This window comes from Pholis gunnellus, assembly GCF_910591455.1.
Source record: "Pholis gunnellus genome assembly, chromosome: 9".
NCBI lineage: Eukaryota > Metazoa > Chordata > Actinopteri > Perciformes > Pholidae > Pholis > Pholis gunnellus.
In genome coordinates this window covers 16,863,498-16,888,616 of record NC_136535.1, presented here as the reverse complement: position 1 = coordinate 16,888,616, position 25,119 = coordinate 16,863,498, and the positions used below count along the sequence as shown (strand labels likewise).

General features: G+C 41.2%; 1 protein-coding gene across 1 annotated transcript in view; it reads right to left on the bottom strand.

Annotated features, from left to right (window-relative positions):
- Positions 1-25,119, bottom strand: part of LOC306700602 (leucine-rich repeat and fibronectin type III domain-containing protein 1-like protein) — a gene marked incomplete at both ends in the record, with an annotated part of 48,123 nt that overhangs the window by 6,367 nt on the left and 16,637 nt on the right. The window lies entirely within an intron of this gene.

Sequence of the window (25,119 nt, the reverse complement as noted above, 5' to 3'; positions counted from 1 at the left end):
AAATCATTTCAACAGCTCTGAAGTCAGTAAACCCTCAACAATTCCACATTTTATCCTTTTACTTTATGATAGTCATCTGTAGTGTTTTATTTTCTTCATAAAAACACACAATTCAAATGATGAGGAAGTAAAATATTCCATTTTTATTGATTAAAACAAGTCTTGTCATTAGTGGTTTTAGTGATGTAGTATAAGCTGCTTAGAGCTAGTGTAAACAGGTCATAATTCATCTCTAATATCTATTTATCTTGTTGTGAAAACATCCCCTTCAAACAACTGGATTCATTCAAGTTTCTCACCAGCACTACATTTTACGAGTTTACGTGCGAACACATCATGATTACGTTATAATTTACCTTTTGAATTCTAATTTTCACTGAACGCATCAAAATGTAACTGAACGGAATATTCAATATATATCAGTCAATATATATCAATATATCAGTTTTTAAACAGCCATAGAAATGGTCACCTGATGCATAGACACCAATGCATGAACACCTATTTAAACATATTTGGGTGGACAAGTTTGAGATAGAAAAGATAATACTTTAATAAAAAATGGTTCAACCAAATTGCGGATAAAGTGATATAAATATAAAATGAGTAATGCTGTGGCTGTGGCGGAGTGGAGAGCAGGGCTGTCTTTCAATCAGAGGGTTGGCGGTTCAAACCCTGGCTCCGGCACCACTGGTTGCGTGTCGATGTGTCCTTGAGCAAGACACTTAACCCCAAATATTGCTCCCGTAGCTGTGCCTATGGGAGCATCTCAATGTAAGTCGCTTTGGACAAAAGCGTCAGCTAAATGACTGTAATGTAATGTAGTAAGTGATATTGAGTAACAACACCAGACCAGTTTCCGGCCTATTCCACCTCTGACCACATCCAACTGTGATGTCAACAGGGTCCTGGAGTTCAGCTGTATTGAATTGCAGCAAGGTCAGAAGTTAAACTGCTGAAGGTCTGCAAAGGGGTTGTTAACTCACTCTTTAATAAAGGCTTCTTCATTTTGTGACAATCAAAGACAAGCATTACAGCCCTTATTTTGCTTGCTAAATTATGTCACAATATCTTGTCACAATGACATTGCACGGTGAAGCTGCTCTCATACAAGCCAGATGGACTAACAGCTGGCATCAGAAAGCCAACACACCTGCCAACACAAACTTGCTCTCTCCAACTCTGTCTGTCCATTCACCACCACACTGTACCACCAAAACAAGCAGCGCAGAGTAATATAACAAAAACAAAAAAAAATCCTTGCCCAAAATGACTTATGATTACATCTGCTTGTATTGCTCCCTTGTATTCTGTTGTGTGCTATTATGTGAAAGCAGCAGCGGTGACACATGAACCATCATCATATATTTCCGTGCGGTGCCGCCCGTGGAACAACAGCCACCTCATCGTTCTTATTTCCCCACAGAGTTAGTATTCATAAGCCTGAGACCTGACAAACACTCACACAGATCCATCCCCCACAGCTACAGAGATCATCATCCTCTGATTAAACGCATTCCTGATTCTTACCATTGTCAACTTCTATCTCGGTCTTTCCCGAGGTAAATACTGTAGCTCTAGTTTTTCCTTGGCAGGTTGCGTTCCTGGGGGAAATCCGAGGGAGAAAAATCTCCCCGGTAAACAGGAGCAGGTGCTTATCGTAGTTTTTCCTTCTCTTCTTGCCTCTACTTTCTCAAGGGGTCTTCAGTGTAACTAGTGGAATTGTCAAGCGCCCATATGTCATTGCTACAATTGATCTAAATCATTTGTCCCATCTGCTTCTTTTTACATTTCCCCCTATGTACTGTATATATGTATGCACATAAGTATTTCTGCCTGTGCCCATCCCTCCACCTTAGCTGTATTTCCACCGCTGCATGGAGACAGACAGGCTTTGCAATATAGTCTGAGTGAAACAGAACTGATGGGAGGCTAGTCTGTGTGTTTGTAAAAGCCAGTGGGCAGCAGGGTATTAGCTGGCCTAGTCTCAGTGCCAAGCTCATCGATGGCATTGAACCCCCACTAGGAAGTATATCTTGGCAGATAGCTCTGTGTGTGTTTCTGCGCATGTGTGTGTGTGTGACCTTGTATGGCTGTGAAGTCTGGTGTGAAAGGTACGTTTTTATTTAATAGGAATCGAATCAGGAAACTTTATCTGCCATGATGTCTTGCCCAAGGGTAATAGCATGATTTGAGAACAGCGCTGGACTGGGGTTCCTGTAAGCAATTTCAAAAGGGGTATTGAAATACTGTAGTCATAGAAAACAGCGCTTACGTCCACCTTATTAAACTTAAAATAAGGTTTGAACTAAAGGATACTATGGCTGTTTGTCTTTCTTCTCATCTCCAGTGCGACAAACCAAATCATAGTTTATTAGGGGGAGAAACATCAGGGAAATCAGTAGGAGACCTGGGGTCTCATTCATAAAACAATGCGTAGGATCCACCCTAATTGATTGCGTATGTACACATGAGAAAACTAGGCCCAAAAAATATTCTCATTTAGAAAACCTTGCGCCTACCTGTGTGCAAATTCTTTTTACGAATACCACGATTCAAGGCAAAGCACCTCATGAATGTTGATGCATAGGAACGGGTCTGCTGATGAATGATTGTTTACGGTGAATCACGTCCACTACCGAGAGGAAGACCAACAAAAGGATTTTGACGCAGAAATCAAGCTGCTTGTGGGTGAGGTGGTCCCTGAACATCCTCCCCTCTTAATTCTTCCATTCACATAGTCCTCGCAGTGCCAGTGCATCTATCATGCAGCATTAAGCACCAGTGTCACAGCAGTATTCATACGTTTCTAATAATCAGACTGATTGCTTCCAAAATGATATCATTTGAAAATGGAAGTTTGACAGGTGAATACAATTTGTTTATTCATTTGAGATTTGTTATCGTGAACTTTTCCTGCTAATTAGGACTTCACAGGGGGAGATGGAGTGTAATGGTTGTGCGAGGGGGCTTTCACTGACTTTTATTTCCAGACTTTGCTAATTTACACCGTCCATATGTACAGGTGGGGAAGATGTGCTGAGTGTGTGACAGTCACCGCGCTGTGTCCTTATCCCTATCCAACAAACCATCAATTAATTAATACAATCCTGTTCAGTGCAACTATTGTACTTGGGGATACATGCACGGTCTTAGAAGATTATTGAAAATGATTGGAGCTCTGTTTTTACAATTCTTTAAGGCTATTTGATGTTATCTTGGAATTTTCTAACCATTTCCATGCGCTGCGGTGCGCTCCACAGCTGACCGTGAGTGTTTAGAAGTCCGGCCCTTCCCTCTGCGCTGAGGGAAGCAGACAGCGCTGAATATTGAGTGAAATTTGACTAGAGATTTTAGTTGGTTTCTATCTTTTACCATTGAAAGGTGCTCATGGAATAGGTATGGCTCACTAGTACAAATAACACTGCTGGTTTGAATGTTCATGATGTGATGGAGTGAATCTAGAAGTAGCATGTGCTATGAAGTGAAATCAAATGTGCGAGAGGAATCATTGTACTAGTTTTTTTTACAGGTGAGCACATTCTTCTTCTTCAGTGAAATCAGTTGATTTGATTTGTTTTGTTGTGTTTCTTGATGACTAGGCTACACTGACAAAGATATTAGTTACATCCTTCTGTGTTCTGAGGATGCAAGATTTGATGCGCGTCTATTTTCAATCAATCTGCAAATTAATCCGAAGTGCAATAGCAGAAAAAAAACAAAATGTTAATAATAAATGATCTTTAACTAGAATCTCGGTAATAGCATGGCTAGTGAGATGTTACTGAGGACTAAGCGCATTATGTGGAAGTTAGCTGGTGATTAATTTCCATTTGTTATTGTCAAAAGTCCTATTTTCATTTTTTGTAGTATTCATCATTAGCAATTACCTCTTCACCTTGCTCAAATTGGCTAGGAGTCTCTACTCTTGCCATGAATCTGTAAGCACCCCACCACACACACACACACACACACACCACTGGACTTGATCAGGTGCCAGGTCATAAATATCAATTATGTTATCACTGAAGCAGCTCGGATCAATCTAATCATAAGTGATCAGGTAAGGCTGAATCAGTAAACCCCTTCACACTACCCAGATAAACGCACCATCAGTGTTGCTTCAAAACACAATCTGGCCTATACGGTTGTCAGGATGGGCAAATTTGGTGGAAATCCGCCTTGAAAATCCTTTGGTGTCGTCGTCGTCCCCCCCCCCCCCCCCCCCCCCCCCAGCCTGTAAGTGCTCTGTTCTTAATAGGAATCAAACCGGGAAACCTCCACTGCCCCGAGGCTTTGTTAAAAGGCAGCTGCAGATGAACCGAGAAGTGAGTGAGTGGGTGGGATGAGGTGGAGGGAATTCTTGGGGGGGATGTAATACCACCACCACCTGCCTTGTTAAACTTCAGTGATTAAATGTTCTGAACAGAATTGAAGACGTTCACGCCAATGCGGACATTTGTATACATGCAATTTTTCTTTCCTATTTTAGACAGAATGGCCTTATAAAGGGTCAGTCATAGAACAACCTTGGAGCGATGAAGGATTCAGAGTCACAACAACGAACCCAGATGTTCAACTTGATGGCTGCTTTTCTTATTTACCCACCTACGCCGCGACCAGATGTACAACAAATGATAACAGCAACCTCAATTACATCTAGTGAAATCAGCATATGGCATTTCATTTGCTCACTGGCCAGCATCTGTTTGTGTTTTGTACATCAACAGTTATACAGATGTGAGGAATGATGCGACAGTTCCAACCAATCAATAATTAACTGTGGCTGGGAGTTTTTGGGTCTTGTGCAAGTGTGTCATGTCTTTAGAAAATGTAAAAAAAAAAAGGGACAAGGACTGCTGGGCAAAGCAGAAATGGTTCAGCAAGTCCGTTTGACACCGCAATCATACTGGATGATTTATTCAGTTAATGGGTTCAACCACGGACACTCGCGCACACTCAGAGAGAGTTAAACAGTTTTCCTTTCCTTTGCGATTCAGATTCAAAGACACACAGAGCTACTGAGCAAAACTAATGGTTTGTACAACTCAAACGCCACACAAACAGATCAACAGTCAGTCAAAAATACGTTTTGTCAATCCTCGGTTTATCCTCGCACCCACAGGCACACATGTGCATACACATGATCGTGCTCCCACACACAGCTAACAGACTGTGAGACTCATTCGAACGCACAAATCTCAGTGTTTGAATTAAACAGATTAGTGCGCGTCATGTGTGATCTTGCTCTGTGTACACATGCACAAACCGACCGACAATAGATTGATCGCATAAGCTGACAGCTCCTCAAATTAATCCCTTCCCCCTTATATTTATTTAAAATTCTTTAACAAGGCTGTTAACACATGATCACGAACAAAAGCTTTGCATTAGCACGAGCAATTGCTTTCTTATGGTGCGAGCAATCACAGCAAACCTTGAGGCGCTGTGACTTTGGGTATAGCACAGCGCTCAGGTTTTACACTTTGCTGCTGCAAATTATTTAAACTTGAACTTATGCTGACCATGATGCTGACCAAGATGCAAAAACACTTCTTTTTTTTTTTTGTCACGATCAAGTTTAACCCAAAAGTTACAGCCATACATCTGCACGATACATCAAACACTGCTTAAAGAATATTATCGCATTAACGGACATGACAAAGAGTTCACTTCTCACGTGGTGCCAAAACGGACTTTAGCCTCTATTATGTGACCAGAGGCTGCAGCTGGAAAAAGCAATGGTCCCTAGGACAACTGTATGAGTTGAATACAATGGACCTCAAGCAAGAACACTTTCCTATTCTTATCCCGACTTTCTCCTACGTCTTGTTGTACGGTGCACTCGAGTGTGCCACGAGTGTGATTCAGCAAACGCTCCTAGCTTCGGATTCTTTAATAACTGCGGAAACATGATGAATTCCACATGTGCGTAAATAAACGAGCATTCATGACCATAATTAAGGTTGTAAAGGCTACGCATCCTGCCCCATGTGTCCTATACTGAAGTCCTTTTAGGGGATATTCTATAATTGTAAACAGTGTCAGCAGCAGTATTAAGGGACCTACTTAAGTCAAAGAATGGGGAAAACGAGTGCTGCTGTTGCCGTGTGACCTGCTGGGGATCGTACCGTCACTGAAACAAAGAAGAAATGGTGACGTGAAAAATTTGTTCTCCACAGCAAGGCGATGGATGACTGCAACGGGATGACGTCAAATAGTTTAAGTTGTTTTAAGTTTGTAGATGTTCATATTAATATTGTATTGATGAGTGCCCATAATTCAATATATCCACTACAAAGTATATAAATGCCATAATGTGGGTTACTCACATAACGTTACTGTAATTGCGCTTAAGCGCTTTTATATATTGTTTAAAACAATGTTCTCATTGTTTATATGAACTTTGACTTCATCCAGATTCTGCCCCAGAATTCCTGAAAGATTACTGACAGTTACATTTGACTATTCTTTCGTCAGTTTACTCTTTGAATTCTGGTTTTAATAATGCCTCTTAATTCAAATTGCACCCAAATTTCAACTACGACAATGTTAACCTCCACTGCGATTCTAATGACGTTACATTAGACGCCCTGCTCCCCAGTTGGAAAAGGGGAGCAGGGCGTCCTCCCCCTGTGCTGTGACAGAGAGCGATGTGTCACATCACACATCACACCTGAATACTGAGTAGCTATGGTAATGTTGCCGTCGCTGCACATTTTTCAGGTGTGATTCAAGGTAAATGGGTTGTTCCTGTGCTATCAGGCCTATTTTCTCATGTATACATCTAAACATAGAATACAGTATTGACATCCTCTCGATTACTGGCTTTTCATCTCTGCTTTCATCACCACTGCAGCCAAAGACGAGAAATGACTGTCTAGATTGCTGTCATTTCCCGCGGTTATTCCTCGCCTGTCTGTTTGATGAATGCAATGGAATGCAAAATATGCAATAGAACTGAATTTGCATACTTTCTCCTACAACTAGACCTGTCTAACCACATCATAGGCTATATATAAATAGGTGGATAGACACCATTCCCCCCTTAACTACTGAGGGTACAGTTGTCCTAAAGTAGCTCTAACAGGCTTTGTCTGCAGTTACTGTTAGACTTAGCTGTACAACTATAATGTTGCAACTGTAATTTTTACACACACACACACACACACACAGCGTCTGTACAGTGTCTGCACAGCAGAGGAGTTGTCAGTCTGAGGCTGACGAAGGCCTCGGTGTCTGTGGCCAAACGACATTAATAGATGCTAATAGACCTGTTATCAGCAGCTCTACATTGCTCGCACGTCATTATTGTCTTGTCTCCGGCGAGGAACAGCGACCGCTTCGTTAGAGGCTCTTGTACCAACAGCAGGCGGACGAGAGGCGCTGCGCCGCTGAGACCCGTGTGTGCTTGTACGTTCGCGAGTGAGTGTGCCCAGTCTGAGTGCGGCTGACATTTCCGTGCCCACTGCGGATATGTATACTCCCGTGCACGTCTCTGTCTGTGCATGAGCCTGACATTTCCATGCCGTCTGCATTCAGTTATGTTGACTGACGGGTGGGGCGCTTTGTTTGTAAATACTGTCCATCAATCAGCCCTTGGGCTCTCAAAATGCACGCACACACACACACACACACACACACACACACACACACACACACACACACACACACACACACACACACACACACACACACACCTACACACACACACACACTTACATATCCGTACACACACATCTGAGATGTCATGAAGTCACATCCGGAGCCCTGGGTTCTGACTGTTGATCTAAGCAAAACGTCGAGTGAATATTTATGATAATGTGCCCTGGCTGTTATAAATAATTTAATATGCCAATTATTCCTTCAGTGCAGGCAGTACAGAGTGGGAGAGGGCAAAGGGTTGACAGCAAAGTCCCTGCAGCACTCACGGGCCTGTCCCTCCTGCCAGGCACACTGCAAAAAGTGACACAAAAACATGTCACTGAAGTGGACGTGGACGGAGGGAGGGATGGATGTGTGCACCTACGTTGAACTTCAAAACAGGATTTGTGAAACCTAGCCCAGGCGTCCGACATCGCGGTGACATTTTTCATTGAAATAATGAACCTTTGGAATCATGAGCATTTAATCAAATGCTTTTTAGAGCTGGACATTTTTTTTTTTTTCTTTTGCAGTAGCCATTAGGTATTCACAATACCCAGGGGACAAAATTTGATGTTACAAGCTCTAATTATAAAAATAAGTGCCACATAATTAACCATTCTGTGTTGACTTCCCCTTCGGGACCTTGTGAGCTGAGGGCCTGGTACTGTTGCCCCCTCTTAGGAGGTGAGCTGTCGCCCTTCATCATCCCCTGGAGAACTGAGTCAGTATTTTCAAGGTTCCACTGAGCGGCCGGATCTGTCAGATTTCCGTTCTAGCAGTGTTTTGACAGTCTCTCTCTCTCTCTCTCTCTCTCTCTGCCCATTTCTTTTTATTATTATTATCTTTTTATTATATCGCATCTCTCTTTCTCTCCCTACAACCTGCATATCATTTTCCTTCCTCTTTGTTTTTTTCCCCATTTTTAAGCCTCCATATCCTGATGAGCGCTCAGACATGAGACGGATCAGATTTTAGATTTGTGAGACAACCTTGCAAGAACATTTGCATTTAAATCATTTGCATTTTTATAGCATACATAACTGTCTTTTAAGCACCCACACTGACGGGCATACCACCTTATGTTTTCCCTGGATTTACAGGGAAGTTTTACAGGTGCATGCAAACGGAGGCAGAGAGCTGACCTCAAGGATGAATGTTTTCTTGCTTTGGTTCTTTGTTTGATGCTGCGGGGGCACGGGGCAACCTCCAAACAAAAACAACCAGATTTCATTACATTGCAGTCATTACTGAAGCGGCTGCATTGATGAGAGTAAACTCCAGCTTGTCCCCAGGACTGAACCTATAGAGTGCAAGCCAATATAGAGCTGGATCAATTATGAAGAGCAGAGAATGATGAAAACCAAATTAAAATTATAGATCCATGCAGTGGAAGATGCTTGCCTATTTGTGTGACTCTCCACATGCCCTTTTTAAATCAATTTAGTTTTTTTCTTTATGTTTTTAGAAGAGGATTATTATTGATTAAGTCAGGGTTGATGGGAAGTAATGCAACATTATTCATAGAATCCTTCTTTTGCAAATGACTTTGTGCCTAGCGTAGATTTTGCATTATAGAGTGTGTTGCAGCTGGTAATTTAAAACTGAGTTTTGCAGCATACTGTAGTGTGGCCTATACATCTTGGTAGAGTGGCAATACTTTTGTGTACATAAATAAAAACCTTGCTGGGGAATCTCTAATTTTGCTTGTTGCTAGTGTTACTCTATGAATAAAGTAAAATGCAAATGCAGTTCGTACTGTAGCATACAAATCACCAGAGTTGGTAACAACAAGCTAACAGCTCTGTGATTGGCTGATTTCACATTTAAAAGACGAGCAAAATCCAGAAAGCCGATCGAAATCTAAAGAGCAAGAGCTGTGAGTCCTCTGCTGACTTCAGCGCCATAAGTGTGACAAAGACAAAAGCTGGGGCACGCACTCAGTAACAGGAGCGATACGAGGACAGCGGTAACAAAACAATGGTGGAAGAATCTGAACATACAATCTCGTGCCGCTGACTAGAGGCCGGCTAGAGGCACTCACTCTGGAAAACTAATTTATTGGTTTGACGAACTTTTCCTTATTTCTTTTCTTACTCTCCCATTTTTACATTTCATTGCCTTTTCTCCTCCTCCTGCCCTGAACACACTTATTCATAATCCACCTGGTTCCAATCATTCTATAGCTATATTCCCATTCGCACTCATTATAAACTTAAAACTCCGATAAAGTTTCCAATCCTTGATTCATTAGTTCACGCAGGAGAAAGTCTCTGAGAATTGTGATGTCCACGTAAGGTATTACTTTTTCTGACCTTCATCAATAGTTACACAGGATTTTTTTTTCTTTTCTAATAAGACTTGGATTTCTGCAGGTAGACCCTTGTGACAACATTTCATTCGGAACAGTGGTAATACCCCCATTTCACCTTCCTTTGAGCACCTGCGGCAGCAGTAATGAGGATGATACTGTCCATATTCCAGTGTGATGGTTGACGGTAATATGGATTTTCTAATGTCCCTGTTTTGGTCCTTGTTTCATTGTAGTGCTTGTTGGGGATTCAACTCGATTCACACACACACACACACACACACACACAAGGGTGACAAGATGTTCCCTATAATTATTGTGGAATGTTTTGTGTATAATCTAATTCTTGCAGCAAGTCCTAAGTTTGCTGAGGATTTCCAGGATGTCCGTCTTCCAACAGTCATATTCTATAAATAAGACACAGAGGCAGGCCACTGCAACAGCTGCATCACATCTGGCATACTAGTGCAGATGTAGTTATGCTCATTGAAGTGAAATGCCAAGGAGTAATCCTCATTATTGCTTTTGATAAAACTCTCTATGTTAACTGCTCACTTGTCCAGTACACAAGCCAAAATGACATGTTGCCATACATGACTGCAGTATTGGTCTCATTACAAGAAAATGGAAAATGAATTGATACATCTGTTTTTGTTCCACTTGAACTTTGGTTTATGAGTGCAGTATGGTCAGAGATTTGCCACAAACAGGCGGAATACCAATTACCATTATCTTTTATGGAGACTATAATGGGATGATTTCTCATTTGTATGGCTTACAAACAAGTTGAAGCGATCATAGCAGGCTAGAGGCTTCCGAGATGTGTTGGGAGCATGTCACATTGCAGACTTTGTGGAGAGACATTTGGTCTTTTTTTTTCACAGTGTGCCCCGGACATGGATAGGAACTCTAATCTGAGCTGAAGTCTGAGAGCGTCCAGTTCCGTGACATTATGATGGCATTTCTGTTCACAAATGATGTACTCCCTTTGCCTAACAGACTGTGATTTCCTGTGTGCAGCGGAGCGTTTCGCTGCTGAATTTCAGACGGTATCAGCTCTGCTCCCTTCACAGAGAAGGGTCATCTGCCAGTTAGATCAAGCGACTGCATGAAGTCAGCAGCAATAGTGGACCGTGGCGGCAGAGAGTGCAGCCACAGTGCATAAATCTTTATTTACCGATCAGTTTGTATTTTGACCTTCTCCTTTGTCCGAGAGCTTTGGGTAGTGACCAAAGGAATAGGATTATGGATTCAAGCAGCCAAAATGAGGTTTCTCCTCACGCTGACTGGACTCGGTGTGCGTGACACAGTGGACAGCCAGGCAGTCCAGAGGGCCTCGCATTTAAGCTCCCGCTCCTCTGCACTCGGAGGAGCCAGCTGATGTTGTTTGGCACCTGGTAGGGATGCCAACTCCTCATGTGTGTCCCTTTTAATGTATACCAACCACGGTTGACTGAGAGCACAGCCCAGGGCAGAACCGGGACTTGCTGGCGAGGCTTGCTGGAGGGGCTTCCACCTGGCATCAGAGCTCACTGGGATCCAAACTGCATAAAACTGCTATAATGGCAAACACAATCTGGAAAAAAATATGGTTCCCTTACTACTTAATTTAGTTTTTTTGAAAAAAAGAAGGTGAAATATAATTAACTGACTGATTTGGTTACAGGACCTGATTGGCAATGCCCATATTTGGCCATTTAAATGTACTCTAGCTTTCATGTTCAATGAATTCTGACTGACCACAGAGGAATATCTTTTTATCTGATCATTCAATCCAATATTTTTTAAATACCCGGCTACATATGCTGCTCTCCAGCCATTGAACATGAACTTGAATGAAACTGATGCAGCAAGCACTGCTATTGTCAGACATTGTGTGTTATACTCGTAGAAAATACATTAACAATGACCAGTGAGCATACTTGGTCCAAAAAAGTATTGCCAAGGAAAGCAGATTAGTTATTCTTTTTCATTGTGTTCAATGGCTGGATAATAAAAAGATTGTAGTTGATGCTTCCAGGTAACTCTCTACATATTTAACCGCAGTGCCGCAGCTGTAAGCGGCGTTCTTTGTCCATCAAACATGAGCAGTGCTGCCAAAAGAAGCTTTTGCTTTGGTTAATGTAATATATTTCTTTCTGACTGTTGATAATATCACTGATCGTACTAAACTACCCGGGTTCCATTCAAAGCTCTTCATGTGAATACGAATGCTCCTTCTCTCTGTAGTTTTTCTTCCACATGAAAGGTCACAGTGGCCTTATTGTACTGCAGAGAATACCACAGTGAGCCCTAAAATACCAGACTCATATACAAAAGAGCGAGTACTTGATAATGACAATAAATTACTTAATAATAGAGACAGCTGTACAATTCCCTCTTCAGGAGGAAGATGAACAGAGGTACAGTGAGTCCTGAATAAGGTATGATTGGAGCAGGGACATGACAACCCTCTGTGGTGACATCTTGCTGCTCAATATGGGACAAACCTTAGGGGGCAGGTTGCTAGTGCCATGCACAATGCAAAGTGAATGAGGGATGAAAGGTAAGTGGTTGCATAAGTGTGGACTGGAACTGTCTTTCTTGTGGTAGTCGGTAGTTGGCTGACGTACATTTCATAAGCCCAATGGAAGCACAGGCGGCACAGGAACGGGATACAAATGGCACTAGTGAGTGCTGCTTATAAGTAGGTCAGTTTATTTTATGGCGCTCTCCACCTGAAGTTACATTAAATCTCCAAAAGCTGCCTGCGACATGCTCTAATATACGACTGCGATGCACAAAGGCGCTGTCGCGGTGTTTTCTGCTTGAACAAAGCTCATCTTCATTAATAAGACTGTGCCCTGAAAGGTAAAATAAGTCAATATTAATAACTGGTGTACACATGATTTAATACGAAGAGATGCATGAACTTTACTCTCATAGAGTCAGAGGACGGAGGGTACCCTATGAGATAAAGTCAGCGGTAATCCCCAATGTTACCATTGTCTATAAATACAAGCTGAGATTTAACATTCAGCTTAAACACTTTATATATTGGCCAACCGGAGCCCTTCGATGGCAGACGTCCTATACGAGATACATATTAAGTAATCTGTTACAATAATACAGAAATATAGGATGTACTTATGGCTTAACCCTGTGATTGAGAAATCACAAAAGTAATTTACTGATTTAATTCTCTGGAATAACCTTTGGAAGTATATTATAACGCATTACACATAATTAAACACCCATGAGGATGGATTAAATATTACTTTGCTTCATGAATAGAAATTTGCCATTTGCTTACGTCTGGTAAACAGTTGCATATGTTTTGAGACCTTTTTCATTCATCGTTCACCTGTGGTTACAATTTAGATTTTCTCTTATTCTGCTTTTGTCTTTTAAACGACCCAATTGCTCCTCTCTGGCTTGTAATAGTGAGACATTTTATTGATCTCTGTAGGGAAATTGCCTCTCCACATGCATACAGAGTTCATGGTAAGCTATAAGCCTGGTAGGAAGTGTCTTGATAAAGGACCTCAGTAGGAATGTAAACGCCAATATCCTGTGGTGGTCTCTTTATCCATGCTGTTGCCAGAAAAAAAAAAGCACTTAACTAGGGTCTGTATTCACATTAGGACTGTGGGATGAAGTAAATAAACTGTACTGCTCCGTGAAGAGAATGTGACATTTCTTAACCCTTTTGTTTGATTATAGAAGATGATTTGCGAGTAATGTCCTCTGCTGCTGCTGCTGCTGCTGCTGCTCTACAGTAAAGATCTTTGACTTAATACTGTGATCCTACCCCCACACATGAGGACAATGGATGACCTTTACAGGGTAACCGCATGATAATGATATTATCTTTTGAGTTATTACTGTACTTTGGTAATGGCCTGTGTTGTAACATCCCACTATGACTGTTGACACCACGTGTGTTTTGATCCTGACCCCCAAGAACAGTGCCAGAAAACATTGGTCGTATGTGTTTTGAGTCATATACTGATCCTGACATCAAAGTTTATGACGGAACAGTGTGTGCATGTACATTGTACCCATTCATTTATCAATTTATTTGAACATTTTACTCATCTACTCATTAGTCATTTGTTCTGTTTTATTTATTTTTCTACTTACATGTCCTGGTAATGTCAGGAAATCAAGGATTAAAAGCACCAAGTACATTTAATGTACCAAAACAGATTATGATTCACAATGCCCAGTGAAAACAACGAAGCACGGGCTTAACAACACCGGCCACATCTGCGTGAAAGCGGGCACTTCACCGAAACAGTTGTAGATTCAACAGCTCTAGATAAACGCTGTTCCAATACACTCAAACTGCTTTTGGATACATTGACTCAGTAAACGCAGCGTATCAAATGATAATGCTTCCTCTAACAAAAACTGTACCACTCGTTTTAAAATTGTCACTCTGAAGCAGCACAATGAGCCATTCCGAGGACGTCTTCATCAAAGTTAAATCACCGTGAAACTTTTGAAGCTGCCGTTGTTTCATAAGACGTGTCTTTATGAACTGGGGGAAGTTGTTGACCCCATAACTCTAATCTCCGTCTTTTCCTCTCTCCCTCGATGCTGCCTCCCCATTCCAACAGGAAGAGATAATCTGGGCAGAGATTATTGTGAGATTAGTTGTGTCTACTGTATGTTGTGTGTGTGTGTGTCTGTGTGTACCCTGTTGAGGGCGGCTAGATTATGACTAGAACGGATGCAGGGGATGGACTGAAGGAGAACGAAGGGACAAGCGGGCAGATTTACACTCAAACACAGATATATATATATAGTCAGCCTGAAAGAGACAGAAACAAATATATTAACAGGAAGGCACAAGACAGACAGTGGCATGAGGTTGAGAGGTTGTCAAGTTGTCTGACGACCATTGAAACATAAATGGTTGCCTGTGCACTATGACCTGTACCATACACTTCGTCATGCTTTAAAAGTCACGCACTTAACCTCAAGCGTCAATGCGCGATGCTCATCGACCGTGTATCGGGCTAATTCCTGTATGTTTGTATTGCTTTAGAAAGCACAAACCATGTCGCACATTTAATAAACATTTGTATTTTGCTGTACCAAACAGCAGTGTACAATGCTAAGCCAGAGTCAGCTGTCCTGAATTAGCACCATCCACATAAGAATCCAAATATGAAGCACCTTTTAAATAGTGAAGGTCAAGCAGCTGAAATAGGAGAGGTGCTTCAAAATGCTATCCGAGCCAATATTGACCTCATTAAGCTGAGAAGGTATCAGCCGCAATGGGACCATTCCACATTAAATGCAGTGTCTTTGTCATTATAAAAGGTTCACTGTTTCTGCTATCAGTTGCATTCATTCAGTCACGAGTTGCAACGCTGTCTTTTCTTTTCTTCGTTCTTTGTTTTGTTGTGCCCCAGCCAACAGCAATCTCTGGCCTTATGTAATTACACGTAGAATTCTGCAAGTAAGTTCCACTCAGTGAGGTTTAAAGACTTAATATTTTGCCAAAAGAGAGCACTGGTGTTATACAAAGTACACGGTATCAGCAGATAAGTATCAGCAGAGATTTTGTGTCGGAATCAGTATCAGGGAAAGGGAAAAAGTTGGATCCATGCATTCCTACCTCACAGGTGAAGTGAGTTCTCCCTTCTCTCTATCTTTGATATACCAGGACAGTGTGGCTTGAAAAGACGTTGATTGTTAAGTAATTGCCTTCACCTACATTTTTGAAAACTCTTGAATGAGACAGGACTCAAGAATTTCTGACAGACATGAAGAAATACTTTTTTTGCCGCAATTCTTTAACCAACCAACTGTCAGACTGACATTTCCAGGTTGCATATTGGTCAAACGTTGTGTTCGCTGTGTCTTTGAGTGTCATGCAGGCAGGTGTGTGTGTGTGTGTGTGTTTTATCTCCACTGCCAATCTCGCATCGTCTGAAAGGGCAGCAAAGAGGGCCTGGAGTGTCTGGACTAAAGTGAATGCAATACATCAACTGTTGAAGTGTAATGAAATAAAAATGATGTCGGTGTCATTGACGCCTTGGTAAAATGCTCCCCTGGCCATAATGATAGACAGCAACATGAAGTCTGACAAAGAGAAAACACAACATTTCTTTAGAACAAGAACAGAATTTGAAGTAACCGTGAATAATTTCCCACCTTGTAGTTTTGTAGTTTTGTCCTTTTGTCCTTTTCCCATTTAAAAGAAAAAAAGTTTGATGGAAACTACCAAGCAAACTATAAAGCAATTGTACATTAAACGTTTTCACCAAGACATTTAAATTTACACATAGCTCCAAATTAAAACATGCGTACACGTTCAGCATTTCTTCATGAATTGAACGATAAGCTGACTGAGCCTAAGCACAGTCAGTTGATAATATGTGATAATAAGTACACATCTGAGCACGGGTACATATTGTAGCATTGGCCCAAACGTACACACAAAAACTCGCACACACGTCCCTTTGCTATCTGGACTGTCCTGCCCCCGTGAATTAGTAATGTGTTTAAAACACATTGATAGTCACTTACGCAGGTTCCTGAAGCTCTAAGTAAATAATGTGCATGGTCAAACACACACACACACACACACACACGCACAAACACATACACAAACACACACACACTGACAGTCATAACCAAGCAGGGGTAAATGCCAGTCTCTTTGTCAAGCAGAAGAGCCTGACAGAATCAATTAGCAGGCTGGGAGAATGGAGAATACTGGATTCAATTAAACTGACAGCTTTCCCCATAGGCACACCACTCACTGGGCCATTATTCAACCAAACTGTGTGCTTGTGTGTATGAAAAAGAGAGAGATGGTAAGAGAAAGACAGACAGACGAGAAGAAGTGTATGTGTGTGTGTGTCTCTGTGTGTTTATCTTGAGGATGAACTCATTTCTATCCATCCGCCCCGAGGTCAACTTGCTCTCTTAGGGATTTAGACCCACACAAACACTGTCAAAACCTCCTTCAGCCATCCCCAGCAAGCCACGCAGAGTGTCTAGTTCAAAGAGCAGCTCTGGTATCAATACAGTGGATTCGTAGGCCACATAAGTAGGAAAACAGCTGCTTTCTACCAGTCTTAATTATAGCCATATGTACAGTCACTGGCAGGGATGTTGTTCGGGTTTCAGAGCAGCATTTGCAGAGCCAGAGCAAGGGAGTCCAGGGGCATATACCCTGGGAGAAAAACATATAACATTTCAAAATCAATAAGGTGAATGCATCTGCCAACATACATAATGTATGTAAAAAGGAAACAGCACAATAGCCGAGTCTAGGTGGGTGTTTGTGGAGGTTGCGCTTGAGTGTTGGTGTTATTATTGTACCCTGAGCACTTTGTTCTATCCATCTGTAATGCCTTAGCGAGTTATTTCAAGTAATTTATTCTTAATGTAAGAGTGTGGTGGTTGTTGTTAATGTGGGTTTTTTTTTGTCCGTCGATTTCCATAAGCACTGAGTTTATTTCTGAAAAGTCACTGAAGTAAATTATCAGCAGTCCGAAAAGACCTGCAGAGGATTACAGAGTGCAGTCTGGCTTATCTGTCACTCTGCCGGCACTGAATAATGAACAGAACCTCTACTGTTATCTCTCTTCATCGCTGTCCTTGTCTCATCTGTCACTCTACAGATACACAGAGAGAAATCATTTAAAAAACAAAGTGCTGGTACACTGAATGGGGCAATGGACCTGACCAAATCCTTTCTTACTATTCTTAAGTATTAGTGAGTGATTTGAGTCACAAGAGGCATCTTGTTTGCAATACTCCAATACTGTGTTGACTGCAGTAAAACAGAATGTTGTTTTTTTTAGATAATTTGGTATGCTTGTATCAACAATGGGAAGCGTAGCCTGAATAAACATACATTATTTGAAAGCAAATAACACACTGCTGTATACACATGGCATCTAGCAATATGCAAAGAGCTGTAGCAAGGCTTTTAGACACCTGATGTAAGGAAAGTCCTGAAATTAAGTTCCAGTTTATCCTTTTTTATTTCCTATTTCTTCATTTCACACTTAGTTGTCACTTAGTTTCACCTTTTTCATAAATATACTCCAAGTTTTTTGTTTGCAAAAAAACCCGTTGTTCTGCTTGTTCCGTTGTTCTGCACATTTATAATTGGCTTTTCTTGCTTTAACAAATGCTGAAAGAGATGTTTTATCAAGAGACAGACATAGATAGATAAATAGATAGATAGATACTTTATTTATCACCAGAGGGAAATTTGTTTATGCATATTTAGACATATTGCGCTTATAAGTTTGAAGAAGATCTAAAAAGACGGAACAGAAGGCAGTACAGAGGGAGAAAAAGATCTCCAAACTGTAGTTGGTGGCCTCTAATTAAAGATCAAAAAGCCCAGCGTAAACGACGCCTTAGCCTTTCCCTGTAATACAGTATGGTATTGATTGATGCACCATTGAAAATGTCGAGTACAGATCCCAGCAGTGCTGGGCTGAAATGATTCCTACTTAAAATCATGAATGCTAATTCTTTGCATCGAGGCTTCTTTAGAATACTAAAATAATCGATTGCTGCAGCCCTACAGCAGCGACAAGTATGCTTCCTCACTGAGAAACTTATTACAAAAATAATAATCATCAGGAACAATCAAAGTTTTCTTAAAACACGTGTACAAATGCTGTTATTCTTCAAATGATTCCCAAAGCACAGCAAGTGAAGTCACATGGCTATGCAGAGCTTCTCAACAGCACTGTCCGTGGTGCTGAAGAGGATGATGAATTGAAGTTAGTCTGCTGTCTTATGTAACTGTTTAGAAGCAGTACACTAAAACATAGAAAACAGACACAATGCATCTATACCGTTTCCATTTTCTCATAACAGATCACTGTTACGAGTTGCCCTGAATAGCCAAGTGTCTACACAGCGGTGTTGGCTATTGTGATTGCTTTAATCTTCCAGCAAGTTAGCGTTCTGCTAAATACTGTACTTTCTGATCCCCGTTAAATTATAGCTTTTTTCTTGACCATTTAATTCAAGTTTCCAAATAACTAACTATTAGATATTCTATACAAATCAAAGATTGATCTCGAGAAATACATTAAAAGCTGTCCTGCTGCGCTCCACTTTGGTCCTCCAGTGAGTCACCACTTAAAATTCAAATGCTTTGTAACCTTATGGTTTTTGATTAGAAAGTAGATATATTCACTGATTATGTACATTTATACTTGAAATACCAGGTGTGACTGCAGTCATGCTGTTCTAGAGACGTCACACACGTTCATGAATAAGACGCTCATTACAGGGCTGACATTAAGAACTCAATCACAGACAGAAATATCAATCATAGCAGTGCATAGAGCACTAATGTCCAGAGATGTATAGAAATATATGTGAAACAGGTGCTTCCAACGCCTGGCAAGACATATTCTGACCTGCTTTCCACGCAGGTGGAGTCAGACAAAGTCAACTCGCTTGTCTTCCTGGCTAGTCACATGGAGCGATATAACTCTGGTCGCTTTATGTTTCTTTTGGTTCTACGCAATACAACTGCTGGTCCAGAGGTGCATTATATTTCTTTTGAATCATCCTCTCGTCAATTTCTGCTGTCCCGTTCCGTACAAGATTTGCAGTAATACAGGGGATGGAAAACAATACGAGTGATTCCCACCCAAAGGATTTAAAACACCACAGTTACATTTTATACTCTGTTAAGATATAGAGGCAATCTGGTGTAGTGCGATGTAACTGACATATTGCAACCACTTGTGTTGCCACAACTGTAACTAACATTGAGGCAGTCTTCTATGTTTTTCCTCCGTCTGACTTTCTCTACCTGTCTCTGTCTCCCTCTGCATGTCCAATTCACTTTGCAGGCTCTTTCTTCACACTGTCACAAGCAGCAGTCGAATATGTTGCTATTTTTGTGACCTTGAAACGCCCGGGATTGAAGAACAAAATGGGAGTTGCATGCAAATAAGGTGGCACGCGGCAAGGTGCTTTTTTTTTTTTTTTTGCAGTTGCAAGGACCAAGTCTCTCATCTTTTATAATTTGGGGATTTTGCCTGCTGGCGTGAAAGGAGTGCATGCTACAAATGTGCAACAGCGACACAGCAATGCAAAAATAATGTGAATAAATAAGAGTGATAACGGTAATCGAATCGTAATCTAACTCATCGACAGTGACCACAGGGCATTAGTATTCACTGTGAATATTTGCATGCATCTCTCAACCAGTTCACAGCTAAACCAAGTATTAGCAAGTCTCCTCTTCCTGTCTGTCTCTGCTTGTTTGTAAGTAATGTTGACACACACACACACACACACACACAGACACTTAACCACACACAGACACTTAACCAGTTAGCACCTAAACCAGCTGTGATAGGTTAGATTTTCAAGAGCGACAGCCAGATTTCCTCCCATTTATCAAAACTATCGATCCACAAAGCGCCCATGGTCCATCAACCACAGAGAGAGAGAGCGAAAGAGAGAGAGAGAGAGAGCGAGAGAGAGAGAGAGAGAGAGAGAGAGAGAGAGAGAGAGAGAGAGAGAGAGAGAGAGAGAGAGAGAGAGAGAGAGAGAGAGAGAGAGAGAGAGAGAGAGAGAGAGAGAGAGAGAGAGAGAGAGAGAGAGAAACAGATACAAAGGCAGTGAGACAGAGAGAGGAGATTAAATTCATTTAAAGTGCAGTGTTGACTGTGGGAACCATGTGCTAAATTTAGCACATCTATCATAGATTCATTACAGAAAGGAGGAGAAGGAATGAGTAAAATAGAAGAAGTTTAGAAGGGGAAATGAGGTAACATAAATGTAGAAGACAGAGAGACAGAGCGAGAGAGAGAGAGAGAGAGAGAAATGAAATATTATAGAATGGGCGGTGTTGACACGAGGGAGCTTGTATTTAGTTCAGCTGGTGGATTAAAGCCTAATTTTACATCCATCTAAGTGGGCCATAGGGGGAGAGAGTGGGGCCGAGGCTGATGCTTGTTAATGGCTTAAGAGTCTTGTAAGGGCTGGAATAGACTTTGAGTTCAATGACAAGTTGTACTTGATAGACGCTGGAGGTTTTAGGGGCTCAAGAAAAACACGTTTTCAGTTCAATACTGTCAAACAGAAGATCCAGGCCTACTAAAGCCTTCAGTTTTAATGTAGTGCTAAATGAAAACGTATAACTCCCAATTTTGATCATGTTTTGCGTACTCGTTTTAATTGAATGCACCGTCCCTCCTGTGCTGTAAACTGTGGCACTAGACATGCACATGGAGTTTTTGGGACAGTCACTTGAATTAGGAGCTTTGCTGTTAATGTATAGCAAATGTTCTGTTTCAAAACTCTCCTTTGAAACCTGTACTGGGAAATGATGAAGTTCTTATTTGAGTGATCCATCCCTGCCCTGAGTTTCAATGCATGCATTAATAAAACAGAATACATTCAACGGCATTAACTAACTGTGGTCTGGAATTTAGATTTTTCACCTTTTTTCACCTGTCTGCCACTATTACTAAGTCTATGTAGTCAACAGTATCAGAGAGAAATATGGAATGTATCATGCAACCTGATTCTCTGAATATTTCTAATGGTGGAATAGCTTAAAATATACAAGTAAAACCTTTCTGCCAAGGTAGCATGATACCCTGTATTTGGCAGGTGGCAGGTTCCAATTTCATTCCTTGCCTGTATGTATGCATGAGATCAAAAAAAAACAAGTAAATCTGGCTGTCGCTCTTTAAAATCTACAAATCAAAGAAACCAGGGATACAAATAATGTGTGCATGGTGAGAATAGACGGGGAGTTAAAGAGGAGAAACAAAGAGCATGAAGAGAGACTGGTTTAATATTTCAAACAGGAGAAACAAAAGCGCATTAATGCTGTTGTTCTGCGCTGAAGGGAGCTGGCTTGGTTACATGTTTACACCCTCACACATACAGTCCTTGCAGTACAATCTACTTGGTTTATGCAAATGCAGTGTCAGCAAATGCAATAACACTATTAAACCGAAATGCACCCAAACAGACCACACCAAAGACCTCCGTACTCACACATGCTCAAAAACAACACACACACACACATGCAAACACATTCCTTTACATAATTAATACATATTTCACTCGACATTATGCACTCTCATACATGAAAGAGGCACTCCTGCATGCATGCACACAAACCATGAGCTAGATCAGCAATGATTAGGCTGTGAACTGGTCTGTGTGTGCAGAAGGCGCCTTACACAGACATATACATGAACACACATTCACAAATGAAAATGATGAGCACAGACCAGTGAAGTAAGGAGTTAGTTATTCTCCTCTGCAGACTAATGCCTCTCTTCATCTATCCCATTCTCACCTCTTCTCTGTCCTTGTTCTCTTGTCTATAAACCTTGTAATAAGCACTCACACTTTTTCCATGTGTGACAGATTTCCATCCAAATGTATCGCAAAAATTCTAACCAAATTTCCCTAATTCTCCGTTCGGAAAACCATTAAAGCGTTGCAAAAGAAGAGGGCGCAACAAGATGACATAATTAGAAGAACAGGTCGAACCTGCAAAAGCAGTGTAGAAAACTGGATGTAGATATGACAGTTTTCAAGTACTATTGTGAGATCTTTTTTGGGGCTATATTGTGTCTCTTCAGTGTAGAAGCTTCAGTGGACTTTAAAGTGACACGCTTCATCATTATCCGCTAATTCAGTTTCCATTGCACTTGATCGCGTCTTGCTTTTATCAATACACCAACTCTTCCACCTCCACCAAAACCTTCTGGGTTTATTGCATAATTTTTTTGAATTTTTTTGGTGTTTACACTTTTTTTCTGCGCAAATTGAAAATGTGCATAAAAACACATGGACGGAAATAAACCTCATGCCAGTGAGTTTCGGTCTCGCTATGTTGTTGTGTGTCTGTGTGTGTCTGAGTACGTGTGTGGTCATTATTTAAGAGCTGGTCATTACTGTAGCTTCCTGCTGTGTGAAAAACAAAGAGACAGACATAAGGCAGACATGAGAGAGGAGGTAGAGAGAATTATAGACAAAGTAAAAGAGAGAGTGTAGCAAAAGGAGGACGAAGAACAAAAAGACAGACATGAAGGACAGTGAGAGAAGAACACTAGCCTCGGTATTTAATGACAGACGCCACACGTGAACATCACACACAAACACATTCAGCACGCATCCCAGTGGAGTATAGCACACTCAAATGGGCCAATTAAAAGAGGCCGCTACTGAGACACTGGCCTATTAGCAGTGACTGGGCGCTGTTTTCAACAATTAACGGTGATTGCTCAGTGCCCATGTAAGGCCATTAGATCAGGACACAAGAGACACATGAAATGCTTAGGTTTGAATAAACACAATCAAAATCAACTTGCCTCTGACATGAAGATTGCCCGACCTTTTAACACTTCATGCCCACTGGCACTTTACTCAGCAGTAATATCCAAAGATCTACATTCTAACACGGAGGCCAGAAATAATAAGGGCCTCTATTTATCAATAACAGGCAAGCAGAATGAAGCTGTAAAATACAGCCTGCCTTTCAATAAAGAGAAGATTAAATATTAATTGATTCACCATTTGCCAAATTCATAGCTCGTAAAGTACACGATATATGTATTTATCTTGTTCTAAACAGGTTCAACAGGTGGTGCAAAGAGGTGCCGTAGATGTTCCTAAAGAAACCGATGACATCTTGTCTCACAGCTCTCGGTAGGCTTTGTATTAAATGTTAATTTCCAAAAAAACAAGGTAATGTGGTTTAAAAAAACAGGTTGTATTTCCCCACCACAGCATGGTTATATAATACCCTAAAGAGGTAAGTTATTTAGAAAAAAAGAAAGTTTAATGTACGATCAAAGTCTTAACCAATAAAGACATGTGCTCCAGTGTTTTATGAATAACCTCATGTCAACAATCAGTGCAACTTCTGAAACAAGGCTATGGCCGGGCCATATTGTTTTGCAGACAGGCGTGCGTTTGACATCGGCATGTTGTCAATTCGGCAGTAATTGAACGATAAATGGATAAAAATGAATGACAACCAGCATCACATTTGTACACTTCTGCCGCAGTTTCTTCTTCGGGTGGCATTGCTCTCCCGTCCTCTCGGAAAATAATGGAAAAGAGTTTGAATTTGTGCGAGTGTTTCTACAAGACTCTTTATAAAGTCATCGGACCAAATGTCCATTTAACAATTAGGTCAGAATCAAACTGAAAAGTCAGAATTTCCGGAATAAACGAGGTGGGTGTGGAAGGACGCTATGACCAACAGCCCGAGGGTGATGATTCCACAGGGATGTAGAGCTCACTTCCTAATATATCAATCACAACTTCCTTACATTTCATTTGAATAAAAAACAATATTGTAACCTAGTACCAATGCATCAGGTTTTAATGTGTTGGCTAATAAGTCAAACTGCCAAATATGTAGTTAATTGCATGTACTTTTATGTCGTCAATCTCCTTTCCTTTCCTTTCATCTACATTATCTGTGGCTGACTTTTCGATAACTGGGACAGCTAGCTCTGATCATGACTTGGCATCATGCTCTCTTAAATTATTCATTCCAATCCAAAAAAAAAAGCAAAAGAACACAATACAAACATAGTTCCAGGCACATAAGAGTTGTTAGAGCCCCAGACAGCCCATTGTCTGGGCATCTTTCCAAACTCAGCAAGCCAGTTCTGCGATAGCGCTGGTCACCAGTAGTGCATCCTTGCCCCTTTGTTTACAAAGATACAGACTATACTCCTCAAACACAAATAGATTCTTTTTTTTTTACTGACACTAATCCTGGCGGAAACCACATACACAGATACCCCTGAGGAAGAAGTGAACACCCAGCAACTGTTTCACTTTTGATTATTTCTAACTGTCAGCACTCTGTCCAGGTGTGTGTCTTCTAAAGTTCAATATAACTCTTGATGTGTATGTGTTAGTGTGTGCCTTTGTGCGGAGCCTCTCCTGTTTCCATATGAGTCTATGCACCTGCACCCGTCAGTCGCAATGAATAAGATAGCTGGCTGTGTGTTCAGGAGGTTTGGTGATTCAGCCGTCTCAGATCCAGTGTCTCAAAGCAGGTGCTCTGTGTGGAGCTGAGGCAGGGTCCTCCCTCCTAATGAGGGATCATTCCTTCTTCCATCCTCCCACATTTATTCTCCTCTGCTCGTTTATTTCATCTTTCTTTTATCTTCCACTCTCCTTCC